Source organism: Neolamprologus brichardi, chromosome 22 (genome assembly GCF_056152115.1).
Source record: "Neolamprologus brichardi isolate AB-2024 chromosome 22, ASM5615211v1, whole genome shotgun sequence".
NCBI classification, from domain to species: domain Eukaryota; kingdom Metazoa; phylum Chordata; class Actinopteri; order Cichliformes; family Cichlidae; genus Neolamprologus; species Neolamprologus brichardi.
Genome location: NC_142124.1, coordinates 12,337,411 through 12,360,424, shown reverse-complemented (window position 1 = coordinate 12,360,424; position 23,014 = coordinate 12,337,411). Strand labels below are relative to the sequence as shown.

The 23,014-nt window shown below is 42.9% G+C and overlaps 13 non-coding genes across 13 annotated transcripts; all 13 read right to left on the bottom strand.

Annotated features, from left to right (window-relative positions):
• Nucleotides 1-7,939: 7,939 nt before the first annotated feature.
• trnak-cuu (transfer RNA lysine (anticodon CUU)) lies at nucleotides 7,940-8,012 on the bottom strand. Its single transcript has one exon. It is a non-coding gene; the product is annotated as a tRNA-Lys (tRNA).
• A 938-nt stretch (nucleotides 8,013-8,950) lies between these two features.
• trnal-caa (transfer RNA leucine (anticodon CAA)) lies at nucleotides 8,951-9,061 on the bottom strand. The gene is made up of 2 exons: nucleotides 9,024-9,061; nucleotides 8,951-8,996 (listed from the first exon to the last, which is right to left on the bottom strand). It is a non-coding gene; the product is annotated as a tRNA-Leu (tRNA).
• A 465-nt stretch (nucleotides 9,062-9,526) lies between these two features.
• On the bottom strand, nucleotides 9,527-9,599 carry trnak-cuu (transfer RNA lysine (anticodon CUU)). The gene has a single exon. It is a non-coding gene; the product is annotated as a tRNA-Lys (tRNA).
• A 938-nt stretch (nucleotides 9,600-10,537) lies between these two features.
• On the bottom strand, nucleotides 10,538-10,648 carry trnal-caa (transfer RNA leucine (anticodon CAA)). The gene is made up of 2 exons: nucleotides 10,611-10,648; nucleotides 10,538-10,583 (listed from the first exon to the last, which is right to left on the bottom strand). It is a non-coding gene; the product is annotated as a tRNA-Leu (tRNA).
• Nucleotides 10,649-11,113: 465 nt separating this feature from the next.
• trnak-cuu (transfer RNA lysine (anticodon CUU)) lies at nucleotides 11,114-11,186 on the bottom strand. Its single transcript has one exon. It is a non-coding gene; the product is annotated as a tRNA-Lys (tRNA).
• Nucleotides 11,187-12,124: 938 nt separating this feature from the next.
• On the bottom strand, nucleotides 12,125-12,235 carry trnal-caa (transfer RNA leucine (anticodon CAA)). Its single transcript has 2 exons — nucleotides 12,198-12,235; nucleotides 12,125-12,170 (listed from the first exon to the last, which is right to left on the bottom strand). It is a non-coding gene; the product is annotated as a tRNA-Leu (tRNA).
• Nucleotides 12,236-12,700: 465 nt separating this feature from the next.
• On the bottom strand, nucleotides 12,701-12,773 carry trnak-cuu (transfer RNA lysine (anticodon CUU)). The gene has a single exon. It is a non-coding gene; the product is annotated as a tRNA-Lys (tRNA).
• Nucleotides 12,774-13,711: 938 nt separating this feature from the next.
• Nucleotides 13,712-13,822, bottom strand: trnal-caa (transfer RNA leucine (anticodon CAA)). Its single transcript has 2 exons — nucleotides 13,785-13,822; nucleotides 13,712-13,757 (listed from the first exon to the last, which is right to left on the bottom strand). It is a non-coding gene; the product is annotated as a tRNA-Leu (tRNA).
• Nucleotides 13,823-14,287: 465 nt separating this feature from the next.
• Nucleotides 14,288-14,360, bottom strand: trnak-cuu (transfer RNA lysine (anticodon CUU)). Its single transcript has one exon. It is a non-coding gene; the product is annotated as a tRNA-Lys (tRNA).
• A 938-nt stretch (nucleotides 14,361-15,298) lies between these two features.
• trnal-caa (transfer RNA leucine (anticodon CAA)) lies at nucleotides 15,299-15,409 on the bottom strand. Its single transcript has 2 exons — nucleotides 15,372-15,409; nucleotides 15,299-15,344 (listed from the first exon to the last, which is right to left on the bottom strand). It is a non-coding gene; the product is annotated as a tRNA-Leu (tRNA).
• A 465-nt stretch (nucleotides 15,410-15,874) lies between these two features.
• Nucleotides 15,875-15,947, bottom strand: trnak-cuu (transfer RNA lysine (anticodon CUU)). Its single transcript has one exon. It is a non-coding gene; the product is annotated as a tRNA-Lys (tRNA).
• A 938-nt stretch (nucleotides 15,948-16,885) lies between these two features.
• trnal-caa (transfer RNA leucine (anticodon CAA)) lies at nucleotides 16,886-16,996 on the bottom strand. Its single transcript has 2 exons — nucleotides 16,959-16,996; nucleotides 16,886-16,931 (listed from the first exon to the last, which is right to left on the bottom strand). It is a non-coding gene; the product is annotated as a tRNA-Leu (tRNA).
• A 465-nt stretch (nucleotides 16,997-17,461) lies between these two features.
• On the bottom strand, nucleotides 17,462-17,534 carry trnak-cuu (transfer RNA lysine (anticodon CUU)). Its single transcript has one exon. It is a non-coding gene; the product is annotated as a tRNA-Lys (tRNA).
• Nucleotides 17,535-23,014: the final 5,480 nt, after the last annotated feature.

Sequence of the window (23,014 nt, the reverse complement as noted above, 5' to 3'; positions counted from 1 at the left end):
GGACAGCAGAGCGCAGACACTCCCACTCTACTCTAGACCTGCCCCCGGATATTACCTACTATGCACTCTCCTATGAAACGTATCGTCAGACCCCCCCCCCCCGTCCAAAAAAAAAAAAGAAAAGAAAATTGGAAAGGGCAGGAAAAGCCTCACATGACACATATTTAAGCTGATACACATGACTTTTTTGTGAACAGTGACAGCTCACTGTGTGCATGTATGCATGCCTAAACTACAATAATTGTGGATGAAGAAAAACACAACTATACTGAAGGAATGTTATAGGAAAGAAAATCTAATGTAAGTCCCTAAAGCTTCACTATAGGCACACTTTAGGGGGGCTTGTGTGGGGATAGTCTGTCTAAATATAAAACAATGTGTGTTGGCTTTGACAAATAAATGCAGATAAACTAAAAAGTCTGTAGAGTTTAGAGGTGCAGCTTGTTTGTGAGTCTCTCTGCCTTCATTTTTGTGTTTAATAGCTGAAAAGCATGCTTTATTGTGTTGGGATCAGGTGACTGACTTGATCATTGAAGAATATTCCTGTCAAAGTTCACCAGAAGGCCACAAACACAGGACAAGCTCAAAACGTTTTGCAGTTTTAATGGGCAGATGAACAACAGCTAGGAATCCCTACAGCAGGGGTTAGTGCGAGGTAAGACAGCTTTCAGGTAAGTTTAATACTGTTCAGCTCAATTTAGTTTTATTTATATAGCACCAAATCACAGTAGCAGTTGCTTCACAACGGTTTGTTACTGTAAAGTAAAATCCTGCAATAACAGATAGAAAACCCCAGCAATCAGTTTTAAAGATTTTTATTGGCAGTTCACTACATGTACAGGACCTACAGGATATACTATAAGCAAGTACTTGGTAATAGTGGCAAGGGAAAAACTCCCTTTAAAACCAGCAGAACCAGGCTCAGGAAGGGGCAGCCAACTCCACCACTAGTTGTGGGTGAGGATAGGGAGACAGAACCGACAACAAGCTGTAGAGCTCAGTAATAAGGGGACTAGTTCAGGTCTTGGATATCCAATACTAAAGTCTTTGAAATGAGCAAGGGGAGAGTGGATCAGACAGATCTGCACATATCCAGGCAAGAATGAGACAGACTTTCCAACATATTCCCACATTAGTAGGCTAACAATTTGGTGACAGGTTGTGGTTTTGGGAACGTGGTATAAATACTGCATTGAATGAAGATAAGAGACGGGTGTGCCTATTCAGGGTTTCCTGTGACCAGACCTGCCACTGAAGGACACTGGTTAGTTTAGATCCATCTCCATATTCAAACGGACAGGGGAGAGAGAGAGAAGACAGGACCATGTCAATGCAATATCATTGCCTCAATCATGGCTGACATGTTGTTTGCTTCGGATTATCAGCTGATTTTCTCCTTCACCATAATTTATATTTCCCACCAAGGTACAAATTAATCTTGGATTTATCTTTACAACCATTTTTTCTTCCCATAACTGTGCAGGCCCCTTTAGATGTTTTCTTCAAAAAACTAATCTTGGCTTCCTGTTCCCGAGTGTTAAAGTAGTTTGTACCCTGCAGATTTTTCCATCTCTAAAGTGCTCTCTGTGATAGGTTTATTCTAGTTTTTCAACCTAATGGTGGCCTCCCTCACTTGCACTGAAATCTCTTTGGCACTCGTGTTTACAGATAAAATAAAAAGTAAAGGGAACATTTCCTCACCTGACCACGAATCTGCTTATCAGTCAAGTGTTAATTTAATTTTGAGCTTCTGAAAATGGGTGATTCTGTATAAAAAAAAAGTCAAGTTATTAAGCCCATCGAATTTAAGCTGAAGGTCTGCACTTTAATTACATTTTGGCTTATTTGATTTAGGAACCACTGTGGTGGTAGTGTAAAAAAGAAGAACTATTGTGTCTTTGCCCAACAAATTATGGACCTAAGTGTACAGCAATCATTCAATCTATAGTCTATATTAATACCACAAATGTTATGAGGTGAGAGGCAGAGTACGCCCTGAATAGGTAAGAAAGACAAACAACAATTCATACTTATTCATGATAAGTTAACCTAATCTCATGATAATAAAATAACATGTCACAATCAACAAACGTTTATACTCATAAGCAGACTAGTGCAATGCATACTTGCCAGTGCAGCACAGTCATGATTAAGAATAAAGGTCCAATCCAAATAAAGCAACAAAAAGTTAAACAAGCAGCAGAAAAAGGAAGGAAGCCCTTACTAGATAGCTTGTTTTATTTCACAGTTGCTTTGTGAGAGAGAAGCATGTGAGAGGATGTAGATTAGTGTGAATGTGGGTATCTCTTCTTTGACTGCTTCATTTGTAGCATTATGCCCCTGTGAGGTGACTCTTTACACTTTAAAAAAGCAAGTATTTACAACTGGATTAACATTAAAATAAAATGTAGCAAAATATTATAATTGTGAACCAGACTGGTGTATTGTTACACGAAAGCTATATAGCCAGTGTTGGGGAGTAACGGAATACATGTACCGCCGTTACGTATTTAAAATAAAAAATATGAGTAACTGTATTCCGTTAGAGTTACCGTTTAAAAATGTGGTATTTAGAATACAGTTACTTTGTTGAAATAAATGGATTACACGGCGGTACTTCCCTGTTTCATATTGTGGCGGGTCAGGCTTGTTTGGGTTTTGTTTGACAGCTACGTTCTGTTGTTCCAGGTGGCAGCGTTACGGTTGCCATGGGTACAGGGTGACGCTCTCTCTCTGCCTGTTTCCTGGGTGAGAGAGGCCTTTTTGTTGTTGTGCTAAGCTAATAAGCAGAATGCTACCGGTATAGCTCTGAAGAATGTAGCATCATAGGCAGTGTAGTCCGTGCTGCAGGGAGAATGGACTGTCATACACGTTATGTGTCTGTGAGCAAGGGAGGGAGAAAAAGGAAAAGTACAAGCCGTCATCGAGCAAAAAGGGAGCTGGAAGCATGTAAATATAATAATAACCACTGCAGCCAAGAAGAGTGCCTGACGAGCCCAGTTGTAAGTAAGCTATTAAGACTCGACTGTACACCGTGTTCGTGTTTTCCTCCAAAAACAATAAGTTCCGTTGGAGCAGCCTTTCAACGCCTCTCTCTGTCTCTCGCTAGCAAAGTTGACCCAGACAACAAAGTAAAGCTAGTTTTCGGCTACGAGCCCGACACAGAACCCACCGTATTAGCCAGAGGTCCCTTTACTACGGTTTGGCGCCGCGGACCTTCTGTAACAGTAATAAATCACAGCAATAGTACATTCATGTAGTTGTAAACAGCATGATAATATATTAAGTAATCCAAAGTATTCAGAATACGTTACTCTCATTGAGTAACGTAACGGAATACGTTACAGAATACATTTTGGGGCATGTATTCTGTATTATGTAATGGAATACATTTTAAAAGTAACCTTCCCAACACTGTATATAGCTAAATGTATGGCACCAGATGATTAACTCTACTGAAAATGACTGGTGTTGCACATTGCAGATTTATTTAATGTGCACAAATGCACATTAAATAAATCTAAAGGTTATAACAATATTCACTGTGATCTCAGTGTCAGTTTTTTGAATTATTGGTACTCTGTTTCAGTCACTAAAATTCTGGCTATAAACTTCATATATTCTACCTGTGAGTGAGATTTAATTTTCTCATTATCAAAGGAAAGTCCTTGTGAGAGATGCGCAAAAGATCTTTCTGTTTACAGTATGTGCCAGAATGAAACGATTCAGGTGTGTTTCAGCGAACATTTGATAGCTTTTGATTTATTTATTTTTTCCCAGAGGAAGTTAAAACAATACACGGCTGAGTCATCTTTTACATGAGAGAAAGGATGTTATAAGCCCATTTATGTGTAAAACTTTCTTGTATAATACACAAAAACTACTGGTACACAGATAACATTTTAAGATGTTATTACTTTAAAAATTGTGTGGGGAAGTGCCCTGGGTATTTAAGCACTAGTAATGCCATGCAACAGTATTTTTTCTTCCTGTGAAAACAATGCTCAAGAACCACCATGCAGTAAATGCAGAAAGACTGTTAAAAAGATAACAGACATGAACATCGACTACAAATAGCATTTTTTTGAACTGCAGATTCTACTTTACTCTGCAATTTCTGTGGCCCGAAGAGAGATTACATCCAACCAACTCAGTAGACTACATAGTATAGGGTCAATTTATATTTTACTTGCATGGCTCACTTTCATTTTTATAATCCAGGAAACTAAATAATATGAGGAAAGACTTTTTTCTGTGAGCAGATATGGTAAGAGACTTGACACTAAAGAAGTATTAGTTTGAAATTACTTGAGATAGAAACATGGATATATTTTTAATCAAAGCATTATATAACCTATTTGTGCACATACCCTCACAATCACAACCATGACAACCAGGATGAAAAGGACACTTTAATGAAGACAAGACTGAAGACTATTGCAGGCCATTAAGAAGACACTGAGATTGCACTGAGAAATCGAAGGCATGCCCCAATGAATCTCCACAAGATGCTTAACGGGGCACAGAGAGATTCTGCCTGCTTGTAAAGCAGAGATCAATATGAGAGAGAAAAAAAAATCCTTGGGCAACAGAGAGTCAGTGGTTTTGTTGTAGGCTCATGCTTGAGGTCAAGGCGGCTTGATTCTGACAATGTTGGGTTTTTGTTTTTGTTTTTTTTAGAATTTATACATTATAGAAAGGAATTAAAATGTATTTATTTAGAAATGTTTCTACAGTCCATGATACAGTAGCAGTACTAGTGCCATAATCCTATACATCACAGCACTGTTATGTTAATGTGACACTAATAGCTTTGACAAAATCACAAAATTTTGATGGGCCAGAAATGGGAAACCAATTAAAACCAAAGTTAAAGCGATGCTTGTCCATTGATCTTTTTTATAATTTCAATAATTATTAGATTTTGCATTTTATAACAACAAAAACAAAATTACAACAATAAAGAACAAGAAAAAAAACAGTGAGGTTTTAACGTCTGTTGCATTAAGCTGGAAGGTCCAATTCAGGTAGACAAATAGGTGCAAAAACTGTCCCATTGTTCCACCGATGCTTCAGTCGCGTGATGTAACCTTCCCAACATCTTTTTAGCAAGAAACATCTCAATCATACTTTCTTTCCACTTTTTAAGTGTTGGGGTATGGGAGTCCTTCCAATGTGGAACCTCTCCTTTGTCTCCTAGTAGACACAATTTAGGTCATATGGGCAAGTTACAAGGTGTCCATCCCTGCATATATTTCAATACAGTTTTCCAAACTGGGAAAACCAGCGAGAATTCCCAGAGGGTATGTATCAAAGTACCTTTAGTTTGGTGGCATTTCCAATACTGGTCATCTATACCAACACTTTGTAGTTTGCTAAAAGTCAGAGTTGTCACACCGCTGGAGTAGATGCCTCAACACAGACCTTCAGTGACACTTTACTCAAGGATTTTGCATTAATAAACTTGGTAGACATATTTCTACCATAACATTGCCAGGGAAAAAGTTGTGGCTTTCCCAATCCTCTTTGTTTGACGGATACAGGAAAATGCTTAGGACACTGTCTGTAATTCCAGGCCACATGTTTGGTCCTGCAGCCAACCAGCCCATGGAATACAGCACACGGGTGAACAAAGTGAGGCAAGGAGTTCCCCTTGGGACTTTTATAGGCTTTCTTCCTGCTAAAGGTTCTTGACAAAAAATAATTAATATTTGAGCTTTAATTCAACCTCTCTTTTTTTTGTTAACTAACCTATAGATGGCAGTAAGTGGCTAGACTTGTGCCCTCTGGCTGGGATAACTGTCAGTTATCTCATTAAAACAGAATAATCCAGTACAGAGAAACTGACACTATGATCACATGATCCAGGCCACAGGTGAAGATGAACAAACTAATGTCACAGTTTCCTAGCATTTCATTCTTCATACAGTTATTTTCAATCATGTTTTATTTTTGTTGTTGAATATAATCTTTGTACCATTCACCTTGTCATTAGATGTCATAATAATTAATTATTGACACTATATTTTTGTTTGTAAAGCATTTGGTTTTCCTTTTTCTTGCCAGGTTGTATTTTTTGCACAAATGAAAATGACTCTGATAGATGTATGTTTTTAAAAACAAACACTGATAAGTCACAATCAGCATTTCTTAAAAAAGCTCTCTTTGCATATTTTGAGCTATTTTTATCTGATACATATAGTTATTATACATATGTGGAGATGTATGAAATAAGCAGAACACATATGAATACCAAGGTAAATAGGTTTTCAACATTCTTTTTTACTTTAATAGTGAAATATTGGAATAACTAAATAAGAAATGGTTAATGGCAGGTGCGATGCTTTGTACATAAACTTTATAAATGTGCAGAGTTGTCTGGATTGCTCCTGCTTCTTTAATTGTAGCTTGAACTGGAATAAACAAGGTTTCCTCACTAACAAAATGAAAGTGTTTATGTCTATGTGCTGTCCTGCAAATAAAAGTCCACAGAGAGCAGAACCACTGTGGTACTGAAGAGCAACTTGCAGTGACCCGGCCTGGTAACAACTTAACTGTAGTTGGTACTCCAAACACCTCAAGCACAAGACAACACAGCACATATAGCGTCTCAGCTGTTCCTAGAACTGCACTCTTCTGGACAGAGATCTCGGATGTTGTTCCTCGGCAATAGGGTCTCATCCCAACAGGCAACATTGCGATGATTGTGACAAGTCATCACTATTTTATGTCTTGGGACTGTTGAGACGTGGGGATTTTGCATGTTGGGAATGACAGTGGGCCTCTAAGAATGACAGAGGGTTGGAGCTAATCTATACATGTGCACTACGTGTGAAATGAAAATAATAAACCTAAAAAAGCATTATGTACCTTAAATCTGTATAATTTCAAAACCTGAGTGGGTTTGGAATACACTATGTGATGGCCACAACATGAAGCTATTTTATTGTTGTCACTAATATCACAAATACCTTGATGTGATTATGATCGACTGGATGGTTTGAGCTTCTGCTCTAAGCATCTTTTACGGCCACAGGTGAGGTTATATTGGAATAAACTGAGAACCAAGAGTGTATTATGAGGACGTGAAAGAGTGCCTTTTGCGTAACTATGAGACAACGTAGGCCGTGACAAATCGTCAGTATGTTGCGTGTTGGGAATGATAATGCTCTAATGTCCTATACACAGTAGATTTTAAGACATTCTAGATGTATTATTGAAATAAGAAAAAGAAGAAAGACACAATAGATAAAGTTACTATAACCTGCAAAGCTGACTTCACAGCAACCCTAAAGCTACCTCTACAAGCCGCCGTTTGTTGAGTTTAACGCACAAAGGTTGATGAAGCTCTTGAAAACAGATTTTTAAATAAGGAAAGGAGATGTTAGGAGTGGGATTTGAACCCACGCCTCCATTTTGTCTGGAAGGAGCCTATCCTTGAGTCTGGCGCCTTAGACCACTCGGCCATCCTGACGAGTTGACCAACGACCTCTTCAAAGTCATCCTGGATGTTCAAATGTCCGAACCACCTCAGCAGGCTCCTTTCGATGTGGAGGAGTTGCAGCTGTAATCTGAGTTCCTCCTGATATACTAAGCTTGTCATCCAATCTCCGAGGCCGAGCACTGCCACCCGACGGAGAAAACTCATTGCCGGTGCTTATATATGTGAGCTCATGCTTTCATTCTCTACCTACAGTTTGTGACCCTAAGTGAGAGTAGGGATGCTGGTAAACCTAGAGTGTTGCTTTTTTGCTAAGCCCTCTTGAAATTTCGTCCAGAATCATCAAATGAAATGGTGGAGATGTGGACTTGTGCAGACACGACAGTGTAACTTTGGTTTCTGTTACCATACATTCATCTTCCATTGCACAACACGCCATTTGCTGTTCTCTATACGCACTTCTTTTCTCTCTTGCGGGCAGTTGCACAAAAGTCCCCTCGCCCAACGTGGGGCTCGAACCCAGGACCCTGAGATTAAGAGTCTCATGCTCTCCCGACTGAGCTAGCTGGGCTTCTTCAGCCGCAAGTCTTTAAGATGGACACAGGTTCTTATAGCTGGGGGAGGTTGACTAGCATTTCAAGAGCAGGCAAAGAAAGCACAGACTACTTTCAAGTTTTTCTATCATCCATTCAAGCTCTTATGTCCTTGTATGCATGCCACACCACGGGGCATGCTCCGATTGAGACGACTGAATGTCTCCCGGGGAATCTTCTCCCCAGATCTGGACCAGGGCATCGCCGAGCTCCTGGACAGTCTGAGTTCCAACCTGGCGGTGTCAGATGGACCAAAGCTAAATGTCCCAGGGGTGTTGTATTGAATTTTGATCAAGTAGGCCAATATAGGGTTGGGGGGTGGGGAGTGTCGGTCAACGGTATCAGTCCCCACGCAAACTGCCTGCATACTCTTGTCGGATGAGGCCGGGCAGCAGGAAGAAAGCCAGGAGCCATTGCACCAGCGTAGGGTCTGACAGTGGGTCAGCGAATTTCATGCCCATACCTAACTGCACTCATTGTGCCGTTGCCTTGCCCGTAGAGGCCTGTGCATACCTCAGTGCATGTGCCTCTCCAGACCATCACTGACCCACCAGCAAAGCGCTCGTAACCAAGGATGTTACATTCACCATAAAGTTCCCCACGACTTCTCGGGAAGCTTTCACATGTGTTATATGTTCTCAGGGTAAACCCGCTGTCCTCTGTGAAAAGCACAGGGTGCCAGTGGTGGAGGTGGCAATTCTGGTATTCCATGACAAATGCCAGATACAAGCGGGATTTCAATTCAGGGTTCCACTTAGTGGAACTCTGTCATGTTAACGAAAGCTCTTCACTACAAAAGTTCTTATAACCTGCAAAGCTGATTTCACAGCAACCTCAACAAGCCGCAGTTTGTTGAATTTAACACACAAAGGTTGATGAAGCTCTTGAAAACAGATTTTTAAATAAGGAAAGGAGATGTCAGGAGTGGGATTTGAACCCACGCCTCCATTTGGAGACCAGAAGTCCCTTTTGTCTGGAAGGAGCCTATCCTTGAGTCTGGCGCCTTAGACCACTCGGCCATCCTGACGAGTTGACCAACGACCTCTTCAAAGTCATCCTGGATGTTCAAATGTCCGAACCACCTCAGCAGGCTCCTTTCGATGTGGAGGAGTTGCAGCTGTAATCTGAGTTCCTCCTGATATACTAAGCTTGTCATCCAATCTCCGAGGCCGAGCACTGCCACCCGACGGAGAAAACTCATTGCCGCTGCTTATATATGTGAGCTCATGCTTTCATTCTCTATCCACAGTTTGTGACCCTAAGTGAGAGTAGGGATGCTGGTAAACCTAGAGTGTTGCTTTTTTGCTAAGCTCTCTTGAAATTTCGTCCAGAATCATCAAATGAAATGGTGGAGATGTGGACTTGTGCAGACACGACAGTGTAACTTTGGTTTCTGTTACCATACATTCATCTTCCATTGCAAAACACGCCATTTGCTGTTCTCTATACGCACTTCTTTTCTCTCTTGCGGGCAGTTGCACAAATGTCCCCTCGCCCAACGTGGGGCTCGAACCCACGACCCTGAGATTAAGAGTCTCATGCTCTCCCGACTGAGCTAGCTGGGCTTCTTCAGCAGCAAGTCTTTAAGATGGACACAGGTTCTTATAGCTGGGGGAGGTTGACTAGCATTTCAAGAGCAGGCAAAGAAAGCACAGACTACTTTCAAGTTTTTCTATCATCCATTCAAGCTCTTATGTCCTTGTATGCATGCCACACCACGGGGCATGCTCCGATTGAGACGACTGAATGTCTCCCGGGGAATCTTCTCCCCAGATCTGGACCAGGGCATCGCCGAGCTCCTGGACAGTCTGAGTTCCAACCTGGCGGTGTCAGATGGACCAAAGCTAAATGTCCCAGGGGTGTTGTATTGAATTTTGATCAAGTAGGCCAATATAGGGTTGGGGGGTGGGGAGTGTCGGTCAACGGTATCAGTCCCCACGCAAACTGCCTGCATACTCTTGTCGGATGAGGCCGGGCAGCAGGAAGAAAGCCAGGAGCCATTGCACCAGCGTAGGGTCTGACAGTGGGTCAGCGAATTTCATGCCCATACCTAACTGCACTCATTGTGCCGTTGCCTTGCCCGTAGAGGCCTGTGCATACCTCAGTGCATGTGCCTCTCCAGACCATCACTGACCCACCAGCAAAGCGCTCATAACCAAGGATGTTACATTCACCATAAAGTTCCCCACGACTTCTCGGGAAGCTTTCACATGTGTTATATGTTCTCAGGGTAAACCCGCTGTCCTCTGTGAAAAGCACAGGGTGCCAGTGGTGGAGGTGGCAATTCTGGTATTCCATGACAAATGCCAGATACAAGCGGGATTTCAATTCAGGGTTCCACTTAGTGGAACTCTGTCATGTTAACGAAAGCTCTTCACTACAAAAGTTCTTATAACCTGCAAAGCTGATTTCACAGCAACCTCAACAAGCCGCAGTTTGTTGAATTTAACACACAAAGGTTGATGAAGCTCTTGAAAACAGATTTTTAAATAAGGAAAGGAGATGTCAGGAGTGGGATTTGAACCCACGCCTCCATTTGGAGACCAGAAGTCCCTTTTGTCTGGAAGGAGCCTATCCTTGAGTCTGGCGCCTTAGACCACTCGGCCATCCTGACGAGTTGACCAACGACCTCTTCAAAGTCATCCTGGATGTTCAAATGTCCGAACCACCTCAGCAGGCTCCTTTCGATGTGGAGGAGTTGCAGCTGTAATCTGAGTTCCTCCTGATATACTAAGCTTGTCATCCAATCTCCGAGGCCGAGCACTGCCACCCGACGGAGAAAACTCATTGCCGCTGCTTATATATGTGAGCTCATGCTTTCATTCTCTACCCACAGTTTGTGACCCTAAGTGAGAGTAGGGATGCTGGTAAACCTAGAGTGTTGCTTTTTTGCTAAGCTCTCTTGAAATTTCGTCCAGAATCATCAAATGAAATGGTGGAGATGTGGACTTGTGCAGACACGACAGTGTAACTTTGGTTTCTGTTACCATACATTCATCTTCCATTGCGCAACACGCCATTTGCTGTTCTCTATACGCACTTCTTTTCTCTCTTGCGGGCAGTTGCACAAAAGTCCCCTCGCCCAATGTGGGGCTCGAACCCACGACCCTGAGATTAAGAGTCTCATGCTCTCCCGACTGAGCTAGCTGGGCTTCTTCAGCAGCAAGTCTTTAAGATGGACACAGGTTCTTATAGCTGGGGGAGGTTGACTAGCATTTCAAGAGCAGGCAAAGAAAGCACAGACTACTTTCAAGTTTTTCTATCATCCATTCAAGCTCTTATGTCCTTGTATGCATGCCACACCACGGGGCATGCTCCGATTGAGACGACTGAATGTCTCCCGGGGAATCTTCTCCCCAGATCTGGACCAGGGCATCGCCGAGCTCCTGGACAGTCTGAGTTCCAACCTGGCGGTGTCAGATGGACCAAAGCTAAATGTCCCAGGGGTGTTGTATTGAATTTTGATCAAGTAGGCCAATATAGGGTTGGGGGGTGGGGAGTGTCGGTCAACGGTATCAGTCCCCACACAAACTGCCTGCATACTCTTGTCGGATGAGGCCGGGCAGCAGGAAGAAAGCCAGGAGCCATTGCACCAGCGTAGGGTCTGACAGTGGGTCAGCGAATTTCATGCCCATACCTAACTGCACTCATTGTGCCGTTGCCTTGCCCGTAGAGGCCTGTGCATACCTCAGTGCATGTGCCTCTCCAGACCATCACTGACCCACCAGCAAAGCGCTCATAACCAAGGATGTTACATTCACCATAAAGTTCCCCACGACTTCTCGGGAAGCTTTCACATGTGTTATATGTTCTCAGGGTAAACCCGCTGTCCTCTGTGAAAAGCACAGGGTGCCAGTGGTGGAGGTGGCAATTCTGGTATTCCATGACAAATGCCAGATACAAGCGGGATTTCAATTCAGGGTTCCACTTAGTGGAACTCTGTCATGTTAACGAAAGCTCTTCACTACAAAAGTTCTTATAACCTGCAAAGCTGATTTCACAGCAACCTCAACAAGCCGCAGTTTGTTGAATTTAACACACAAAGGTTGATGAAGCTCTTGAAAACAGATTTTTAAATAAGGAAAGGAGATGTCAGGAGTGGGATTTGAACCCACGCCTCCATTTGGAGACCAGAAGTCCCTTTTGTCTGGAAGGAGCCTATCCTTGAGTCTGGCGCCTTAGACCACTCGGCCATCCTGACGAGTTGACCAACGACCTCTTCAAAGTCATCCTGGATGTTCAAATGTCCGAACCACCTCAGCAGGCTCCTTTCGATGTGGAGGAGTTGCAGCTGTAATCTGAGTTCCTCCTGATATACTAAGCTTGTCATCCAATCTCCGAGGCCGAGCACTGCCACCCGACGGAGAAAACTCATTGCCGCTGCTTATATATGTGAGCTCATGCTTTCATTCTCTACCCACAGTTTGTGACCCTAAGTGAGAGTAGGGATGCTGGTAAACCTAGAGTGTTGCTTTTTTGCTAAGCCCTCTTGAAATTTCGTCCAGAATCATCAAATGAAATGGTGGAGATGTGGACTTGTGCAGACACGACAGTGTAACTTTGGTTTCTGTTACCATACATTCATCTTCCATTGCGCAACACGCCATTTGCTGTTCTCTATACGCACTTCTTTTCTCTCTTGCGGGCAGTTGCACAAAAGTCCCCTCGCCCAACGTGGGGCTCGAACCCACGACCCTGAGATTAAGAGTCTCATGCTCTCCCGACTGAGCTAGCTGGGCTTCTTCAGCAGCAAGTCTTTAAGATGGACACAGGTTCTTATAGCTGGGGGAGGTTGACTAGCATTTCAAGAGCAGGCAAAGAAAGCACAGACTACTTTCAAGTTTTTCTATCATCCATTCAAGCTCTTATGTCCTTGTATGCATGCCACACCACGGGGCATGCTCCGATTGAGACGACTGAATGTCTCCCGGGGAATCTTCTCCCCAGATCTGGACCAGGGCATCGCCGAGCTCCTGGACAGTCTGAGTTCCAACCTGGCGGTGTCAGATGGACCAAAGCTAAATGTCCCAGGGGTGTTGTATTGAATTTTGGTCAAGTAGGCCAATATAGGGTTGGGGGGTGGGGAGTGTCGGTCAACGGTATCAGTCCCCACACAAACTGCCTGCATACTCTTGTCGGATGAGGCCGGGCAGCAGGAAGAAAGCCAGGAGCCATTGCACCAGCGTAGGGTCTGACAGTGGGTCAGCGAATTTCATGCCCATACCTAACTGCACTCATTGTGCCGTTGCCTTGCCCGTAGAGGCCTGTGCATACCTCAGTGCATGTGCCTCTCCAGACCATCACTGACCCACCAGCAAAGCGCTCATAACCAAGGATGTTACATTCACCATAAAGTTCCCCACGACTTCTCGGGAAGCTTTCACATGTGTTATATGTTCTCAGGGTAAACCCGCTGTCCTCTGTGAAAAGCACAGGGTGCCAGTGGTGGAGGTGGCAATTCTGGTATTCCATGACAAATGCCAGATACAAGCGGGATTTCAATTCAGGGTTCCACTTAGTGGAACTCTGTCATGTTAACGAAAGCTCTTCACTACAAAAGTTCTTATAACCTGGAAAGCTGATTTCACAGCAACCTCAACAAGCCGCAGTTTGTTGAATTTAACACACAAAGGTTGATGAAGCTCTTGAAAACAGATTTTTAAATAAGGAAAGGAGATGTCAGGAGTGGGATTTGAACCCACGCCTCCATTTGGAGACCAGAAGTCCCTTTTGTCCGGAAGGAGCCTATCCTTGAGTCTGGCGCTTTAGAACACTCGGCCATCCTGACGAGTTGACCAACGATCTCTTCAAAGTCATCCTGGATGTTCAAATGTCCGAACCACCTCAGCAGGCTCCTTTCGATGTGGAGGAGTTGCAGCTGTAATCTGAGTTCCTCCTGATATACTAAGCTTGTCATCCAATCTCCGAGGCCGAGCACTGCCACCCGACGGAGAAAACTCATTGCCGCTGCTTATATATGTGAGCTCATGCTTTCATTCTCTACCCACAGTTTGTGACCCTAAGTGAGAGTAGGGATGCTGGTAAACCTAGAGTGTTGCTTTTTTGCTAAGCCCTCTTGAAATTTCGTCCAGAATCATCAAATGAAATGGTGGAGATGTGGACTTGTGCAGACACGACAGTGTAACTTTGGTTTCTGTTACCATACATTCATCTTCCATTGCGCAACACGCCATTTGCTGTTCTCTATACGCACTTCTTTTCTCTCTTGCGGGCAGTTGCACAAAAGTCCCCTCGCCCAACGTGGGGCTCGAACCCACGACCCTGAGATTAAGAGTCTCATGCTCTCCCGACTGAGCTAGCTGGGCTTCTTCAGCAGCAAGTCTTTAAGATGGACACAGGTTCTTATAGCTGGGGGAGGTTGACTAGCATTTCAAGAGCAGGCAAAGAAAGCACAGACTACTTTCAAGTTTTTCTATCATCCATTCAAGCTCTTATGTCCTTGTATGCATGCCACACCACGGGGCATGCTCCGATTGAGACGACTGAATGTCTCCCGGGGAATCTTCTCCCCAGATCTGGACCAGGGCATCGCCGAGCTCCTGGACAGTCTGAGTTCCAACCTGGCGGTGTCAGATGGACCAAAGCTAAATGTCCCAGGGGTGTTGTATTGAATTTTGGTCAAGTAGGCCAATATAGGGTTGGGGGGTGGGGAGTGTCGGTCAACGGTATCAGTCCCCACGCAAACTGCCTGCATACTCTTGTCGGATGAGGCCGGGCAGCAGGAAGAAAGCCAGGAGCCATTGCACCAGCGTAGGGTCTGACAGTGGGTCAGCGAATTTCATGCCCATACCTAACTGCACTCATTGTGCCATTGCCTTGCCTGTAGAGGCCTGTGCATACCTCAGTGCATGTGCCTCTCCAGACCATCACTGACCCACCAGCAAAGCGCTCGTAACCAAGGATGTTACATTCACCATAAAGTTCCCCACGACTTCTCGGGAAGCTTTCACATGTGTTATATGTTCTCAGGGTAAACCCGCTGTCCTCTTTGAAAAGCACAGTGTGCCAGTGGTGGGGGTGGCAATTCTGGTATTCCATGACAAATGCCAGATACAAGCAGGATTTCAATTCAGGGTTCCACTTAGTGGAACTCTGTCATGTTAACGAAAGCTCTTCACTACAAAAGTTCTTATAACCTGGAAAGCTGATTTCACAGCAACCTCAACAAGCCGCAGTTTGTTGAATTTAACACACAAAGGTTGATGAACCTCTTGAAAACAGATTTTTAAATAAGGAAAGGAGATGTCAGGAGTGGGATTTGAACCCACGCCTCCATTTGGAGACCAGAAGTCCCTTTTGTCTGGAAGGAGCCTATCCTTGAGTCTGGCGCTTTAGAACACTTGGCCATCCTGACGAGTTGACCAACGATCTCTTCAAAGTCATCCTGGATGTTCAAATGTCCGAACCACCTCAGCAGGCTCCTTTCGATGTGGAGGAGTTGCAGCTGTAATCTGAGTTCCTCCTGATATACTAAGCTTGTCATCCAATCTCCGAGGCCGAGCACTGCCACCCGACGGAGAAAACTCATTGCCGCTGCTTATATATGTGAGCTCATGCTTTCATTCTCTACCCACAGTTTGTGACCCTAAGTGAGAGTAGGGATGCTGGTAAACCTAGAGTGTTGCTTTTTTGCTAAGCCCTCTTGAAATTTCGTCCAGAATCATCAAATGAAATGGTGGAGATGTGGACTTGTGCAGACACGACAGTGTAACTTTGGTTTCTGTTACCATACATTCATCTTCCATTGCGCAACACGCCATTTGCTGTTCTCTATACGCACTTCTTTTCTCTCTTGCGGGCAGTTGCACAAAAGTCCCCTCGCCCAACGTGGGGCTCGAACCCACGACCCTGAGATTAAGAGTCTCATGCTCTCCCGACTGAGCTAGCTGGGCTTCTTCAGCAGCAAGTCTTTAAGATGGACACAGGTTCTTATAGCTGGGGGAGGTTGACTAGCATTTCAAGAGCAGGCAAAGAAAGCACAGACTACTTTCAAGTTTTTCTATCATCCATTCAAGCTCTTATGTCCTTGTATGCATGCCACACCACGGGGCATGCTCCGATTGAGACGACTGAATGTCTCCCGGGGAATCTTCTCCCCAGATCTGGACCAGGGCATCGCCGAGCTCCTGGACAGTCTGAGTTCCAACCTGGCGGTGTCAGATGGACCAAAGCTAAATGTCCCAGGGGTGTTGTATTGAATTTTGGTCAAGTAGGCCAATATAGGGTTGGGGGGTGGGGAGTGTCGGTCAACGGTATCAGTCCCCACGCAAACTGCCTGCATACTCTTGTCGGATGAGGCCGGGCAGCAGGAAGAAAGCCAGGAGCCATTGCACCAGCGTAGGGTCTGACAGTGGGTCAGCGAATTTCATGCCCATACCTAACTGCACTCATTGTGCCATTGCCTTGCCTGTAGAGGCCTGTGCATACCTCAGTGCATGTGCCTCTCCAGACCATCACTGACCCACCAGCAAAGCGCTCGTAACCAAGGATGTTACATTCACCATAAAGTTCCCCACGACTTCTCGGGAAGCTTTCACATGTGTTATATGTTCTCAGGGTAAACCCGCTGTCCTCTTTGAAAAGCACAGTGTGCCAGTGGTGGGGGTGGCAATTCTGGTATTCCATGACAAATGCCAGATACAAGCAGGATTTCAATTCAGGGTTCCACTTAGTGGAACTCTGTCATGTTAACGAAAGCTCTTCACTACAAAAGTTCTTATAACCTGGAAAGCTGATTTCACAGCAACCTCAACAAGCCGCAGTTTGTTGAATTTAACACACAAAGGTTGATGAACCTCTTGAAAACAGATTTTTAAATAAGGAAAGGAGATGTCAGGAGTGGGATTTGAACCCACGCCTCCATTTGGAGACCAGAAGTCCCTTTTGTCTGGAAGGAGCCTATCCTTGAGTCTGGCGCTTTAGAACACTTGGCCATCCTGACGAGTTGACCAACGATCTCTTCAAAGTCATCCTGGATGTTCAAATGTCCGAACCACCTCAGCAGGCTCCTTTCGATGTGGAGGAGTTGCAGCTGTAATCTGAGTTCCTCCTGATATACTAAGCTTGTCATCCAATCTCCGAGGCCGAGCACTGCCACCCGACGGAGAAAACTCATTGCCGCTGCTTATATATGTGAGCTCATGCTTTCATTCTCTACCCACAGTTTGTGACCCTAAGTGAGAGTAGGGATGCTGGTAAACCTAGAGTGTTGCTTTTTTGCTAAGCCCTCTTGAAATTTCGTCCAGAATCATCAAATGAAATGGTGGAGATGTGGACTTGTGCAGACACGACAGTGTAACTTTGGTTTCTGTTACCATACATTCATCTTCCATTGCGCAACACGCCATTTGCTGTTCTCTATACGCACTTCTTTTCTCTCTTGCGGGCAGTTGCACAAAAGTCCCCTCGCCCAACGTGGGGCTCGAACCCACGACCCTGAGATTAAGAGTCTCATGCTCTCCCGACTGAGCTAGCTGGGCTTCTTCAGCAGCAAGTCTTTAAGATGGACACAGGTTCTTATAGCTGGGGGAGGTTGACTAGCATTTCAAGAGCAGGCAAAGAAAGCACAGACTACTTTCAAGTTTTTCTATCATCCATTCAAGCTCTTATGTCCTTGTATGCATGCCACACCACGGGGCATGCTCCGATTGAGACGACTGAATGTCTCCCGGGGAATCTTCTCCCCAGATCTGGACCAGGGCATCGCCGAGCTCCTGGACAGTCTGAGTTCCAACCTGGCGGTGTCAGATGGACCAAAGCTAAATGTCCCAGGGGTGTTGTATTGAATTTTGGTCAAGTAGGCCAATATAGGGTTGGGGGGTGGGGAGTGTCGGTCAACGGTATCAGTCCCCACGCAAACTGCCTGCATACTCTTGTCGGATGAGGCCGGGCAGCAGGAAGAAAGCCAGGAGCCATTGCACCAGCGTAGGGTCTGACAGTGGGTCAGCGAATTTCATGCCCATACCTAACTGCACTCATTGTGCCATTGCCTTGCCTGTAGAGGCCTGTGCATACCTCAGTGCATGTGCCTCTCCAGACCATCACTGACCCACCAGCAAAGCGCTCGTAACCAAGGATGTTACATTCACCATAAAGTTCCCCACGACTTCTCGGGAAGCTTTCACATGTGTTATATGTTCTCAGGGTAAACCCGCTGTCCTCTTTGAAAAGCACAGTGTGCCAGTGGTGGGGGTGGCAATTCTGGTATTCCATGACAAATGCCAGATACAAGCGGGATTTCAATTCAGGGTTCCCCTTAGTGGAACTCTGTCATGTTAACGAAAGCTCTTCACTACAAAAGTTCCTATAACCTGGAAAGCTGATTTCACAGCAACCCTACAGGTACCTCAACAAGTCGCAGTTTGTTGAGTTTAACACACAAAGGTGTGTTAAACACACAAACACTCATAGGTACTTCGACATTTATGCCTTCCATATTGTACATATTGCCATTTCTTTTGCACATTATTCATACTGCTGACCTCTGTATATTTTATATATATATCTATATCTATATATCTCTCTCTCTCTATATATATATATATATATATATATATAGTTATGTGCATACATTCTTATATTTTTACTTATAGGAACAGGAATGTGACAATTATAAGAATAAATATATTTGGCTTGTATATTATGTTTCTGTATTTTTCCTACCACTGTTGCTTGTGAAGCAATTTCACTCACATGTGCTGTACCAGTGTACTAGCACATGTGATGTGATAATAAAAGTGATTTGATTTGATTTGATTTGAGACATGACACGGATGGAAAAATTGCCAGTGCCACTTGTTTCAGGGTTTTTTCCACTCTAGTGTACCTGTTGATAATTTCCTTAACAGCAAACTAGGTTAAACTCTTGTCTAAAAAGTCTTGTCTGGTATATACTCGACTAAATTAATATCCTAGGAATTTAAATTATTAAAACAAAAGTCAAACCACCATAACTCTTTAACCATTAGCTTGATCAAAAAATTCCAATGGTTCCTGAAAGCATCAACTCTGTCTTTTTCAGTGATTATTGGGTTTTTACAGATTAAAAAAACAACAAAAAGCAACAACAAAACAATGAAAAAACATGTTAAACATAACCCAGAGGTCCAATAAACCATCTGTTTTCTCGAGAGCTCATCTCTCTCACTAACTCTCTCAGCCAACCTTCGTCTTCATGGGGCTGATGTGACACCGTGTGTGGGATTATAGTTAGGGATGCACCGATACCGATACTGGTAACTTTAACTCAGGTTTTGGCAAAGCGATGAAAAATGTCAAGAGAAAATCCACGGGCAGTTAAAATAACAGAGGCTCTGACTCATTTTATCGCTCTCGATGACCAGCCAATGCCAGTCGTGGAAAACATAGGATTCTTCTCAGCATACTTGAGCTGCGATATGAAATTCCCAGCCGCCCACACATCAGGGAGATAATGGTGCCAAAACTTTCTAAAGAGGTAAAGACAAGCAGTGTGTGTGCGATGTCAGTCCTTGGTTTAACGGCACAGTGGACTGATGATCCACGGGCAGATGGGGAGTTCGTTTGTCAATGCCAAATACTTCCGTTATTTTGTTTGTTTGTTTACAATATGGACACTTTGCAACAATTTAAACATTTATTTTATTCTCAAACCTAATTTGTATTTATTTTATTATTTATTATTTATTATGTTTATTTATTATTCCGAAAGCTCGAGACAATAGTTCAGTGATATTTTGTTAAATTACAATGTGGAGACTGCAATAATTTAACAGAAGTGCTTATTTTTCACTTGAAATTTTTTTGTGGTCATTTTTATTGAGATATTATTTATTATCGGCAGAGAATAAAATAAAACCCGTCTTCCAATTCATTGCATTTGTGTGTGTGTGTGTGTGTGTGTGTGTGTGTGGTAGAAGTATCGGTTTTTGTACTCTGTATCGGCAAGTACTCAGATCCAAGTATCGGTATCGTATCGGTTTTAAAAAATTGGTATTGTTGCATCCCTAATTATAGTAATAACACTAATATCACTGTAAAGTGTAGAGACACTGTTTTCTAAAAGTGTTGGAATTATTTTAATTGAGCAAATGATTTACAGTTATAGGAGTTATAGATGTTTTGAAAAAGTGTTGGGAAACATCTTTCTTCGCTACTGAGTTGTTAGGCTTTAGAAGGATAATAGATGATGCTATACTGCTATGCTTACCGAATTTCCCAGAGGAACCCACCCGAGGGATTAATAAAGTTTTATCTTATCTTATACTCGGATTAAAAAATTGTTCCTTTAATTTTTAAGTATATGCGCACCTTATGCATGTATCCAAGTGCATACGCATACTTTTCAAAATGTCAAACTACCTCTTTAATGAAAAAGAATCACATGTTGTGCTGCCAGCTTTTTGTTTCTGGAGTTCTTGTTTCAGAACTTTAGAGATGTTTCCCAATTTTGAACTCTGAACCATGCCCTACAATTATTTTTTTCTGATCCAGACATCTGAAAGGTACCTGTAGCAAGTGGCAAAAGGAGGGTTTTATTTGTAGATGTAAAAAAAAAAGATTGTTGCTCAGTCTGTGCGCATTTTGAAAGGTTACAGAAAAACTCATGAATAACAAGGCTCAATTTAGAGCTGGCTGTCAGAATTTGAATAACTGATGTATTACATCAGTTATCGTATTATTATTTAGATCTGTGAGCTTGGCTGTCCCTGTTCCTGGTACTTCTACATAATGCTACACTGCCAATCACTTTGTGCACCTATTCACACTCATAATCTGCATGTCCCTCAGCATTTTGCTCCTAGCAGACTCAGAGTTCAAATCAAAGCCATGTAATAACATAGAAATAGACAGACACAGTAACCTTCGTTTGCTCAGCCGACACTGCATGTTCAACGAAAAGTTGGATTAGATTAGCATTTTACATCATCTAATTGTTTCTGGCAACCATGAGAACTGAGATCATTTTGAGCCAGTTTGTTTATGGAGCATTTTATCTGCTTAGTGCAATCTTTGCTACCCACCAAGATGGCTCCATAAAATGTCTCTCTTATCTGATATGTAAATAAACTTTATTGTTTCTGACAGCTCTTACTTTGGTTTTACTCTACCGTAATCTTAAAATTATGACATCATGTCATCTTGAGTCAAAACATTTTTTGTGATTTTTTGTGATTTGTGATTTTTTTGAGTGAGATGTATAACTGATTACAGCCTATATAAGTGGCATGCAGCAATGCTCAGCTTGCCAAAAGATTGCGTATGTTTGCACAACAGCCTGGATCATTCACAACCTCGCCACTAACTACTTAATGGACTAGAGGGGAGCTATTGACCCTGTATGCTGACAAGGTCAGCTGACTATGTTTATTGGACTGTGTGTGTATTTGTGTGTGTAAGTCAGACACAAACAGGAAAGAGAAGCTAGAAGCAAAGGAGAGGGATTTTATTAGATCTCTGCCTTTGACCGAATATTTCACTGCATCTCTCTCCCTACTGCTTCTTTCCATGCACAGGTGTAAGATGGAGCCATGCATATTCATTAGGAGGCAATAAGCCTGCGTGATGCTAAATATGGAGGCAGCACTTTGTATGATTCTTTTTAATACTAATACTTGTACAAGAATGAAGACAATTAAGACCAGGAAATTAACACAAATGTATCAGATATGGCCTTCATAATATCAAAAATCCAGGTCCGTACATAACATATTTTAAGTGAAATTGATGAAATAACCTTCTGATAACCTTATTGCAACTAATTTAAAGCTTGTTAATTCATTGCTGTTAATGCAGTAGAGGGCATATAAAAGATAGATATAGCTTTTGCCTATGAAAACTGAATCTACTGCAGGTTTAAGGAAGTCTCTTCAGTTACAAAGGTGCATAAGTAAATGCCACAAACCAGCATTATTTCTAACTGCCAGCAGGGGGCAACTCCACTGGTTAAAACCCCCCCAAGAAAACAAACAGGTTTGCAGACACATGACCACTAACTATGTGACATTAACAAATCCGCCATTTTGGACGTGTGACCAAATGGTGAAATGTAGAGTCAAGTAAATAAAGCACCTATAGACTGCTCCCCAACCATCTGGCAACCAACAATTGCAAGGAAAAAAATAGTATTATAATAATTGCAAAATTGACTTACAAACTGTTCAGTGATCCCCTGGCAACCACCTGTCACTAGGGAAAAATGTGTATTCCCCAGTCAGTTGGCAGAGAAATTCCATATGATTGTTCTGTTCTTTAGCATATTTTTGTGAACGGAAGTGACTGATTTACTGACTGGCCAGTGACAAACAACTCTCCGGGCTGTAGTGAAACTGAAAATTGCCACACAAATCAGAAATGGAGTTTTCCTACAGAGTGAAAGTTGGGCCCTTTGGCTCAAGGGATTCACAAATATTTCACATGGACAGGACCTGAAAGATTTTGATCCACCATGTAATACCATCAGGAAAGTATGGTAGCAACAGTGCTTCTGAGCATTTCAACAATATTTCACATATCAAAAAACACCAGCACCTTAGGACCACTTTAGTCCTTTAGTCAGTACTGAAAAAGCAAGCTGCAGCTGTGAATTCATTTTCTCCATCATTAAGTTAAACTATTTGCACATCATATATAAAAATCCCTAATTTCCATGAAAAATTATTCAAAATAGAAAGGTAATAGAAAAAAAAGACACTTCAAAGACTTTTTGCTTATCAAATTTCATTATAATCTATTTTAGTCGTCAAGTGTTTGCCAGAGTTAAATGTCAGAGTTAAAGCCATTATACTAATGAACCCTACAGTTTGAAGACATACATATTTTTTCATTATTAGATCACCCTGGAGGACCGAAAGCATAAAAGGCGGACAAAGATACTAGACAGCAGCGGCAGACCTTAAGCAAAACTGTCACTAAGGCTCTCTGTGGGCTCAATTATCCCTCATTTGAACAGAAGCAGAAAGACCCCAATTAGTGGTCTAAC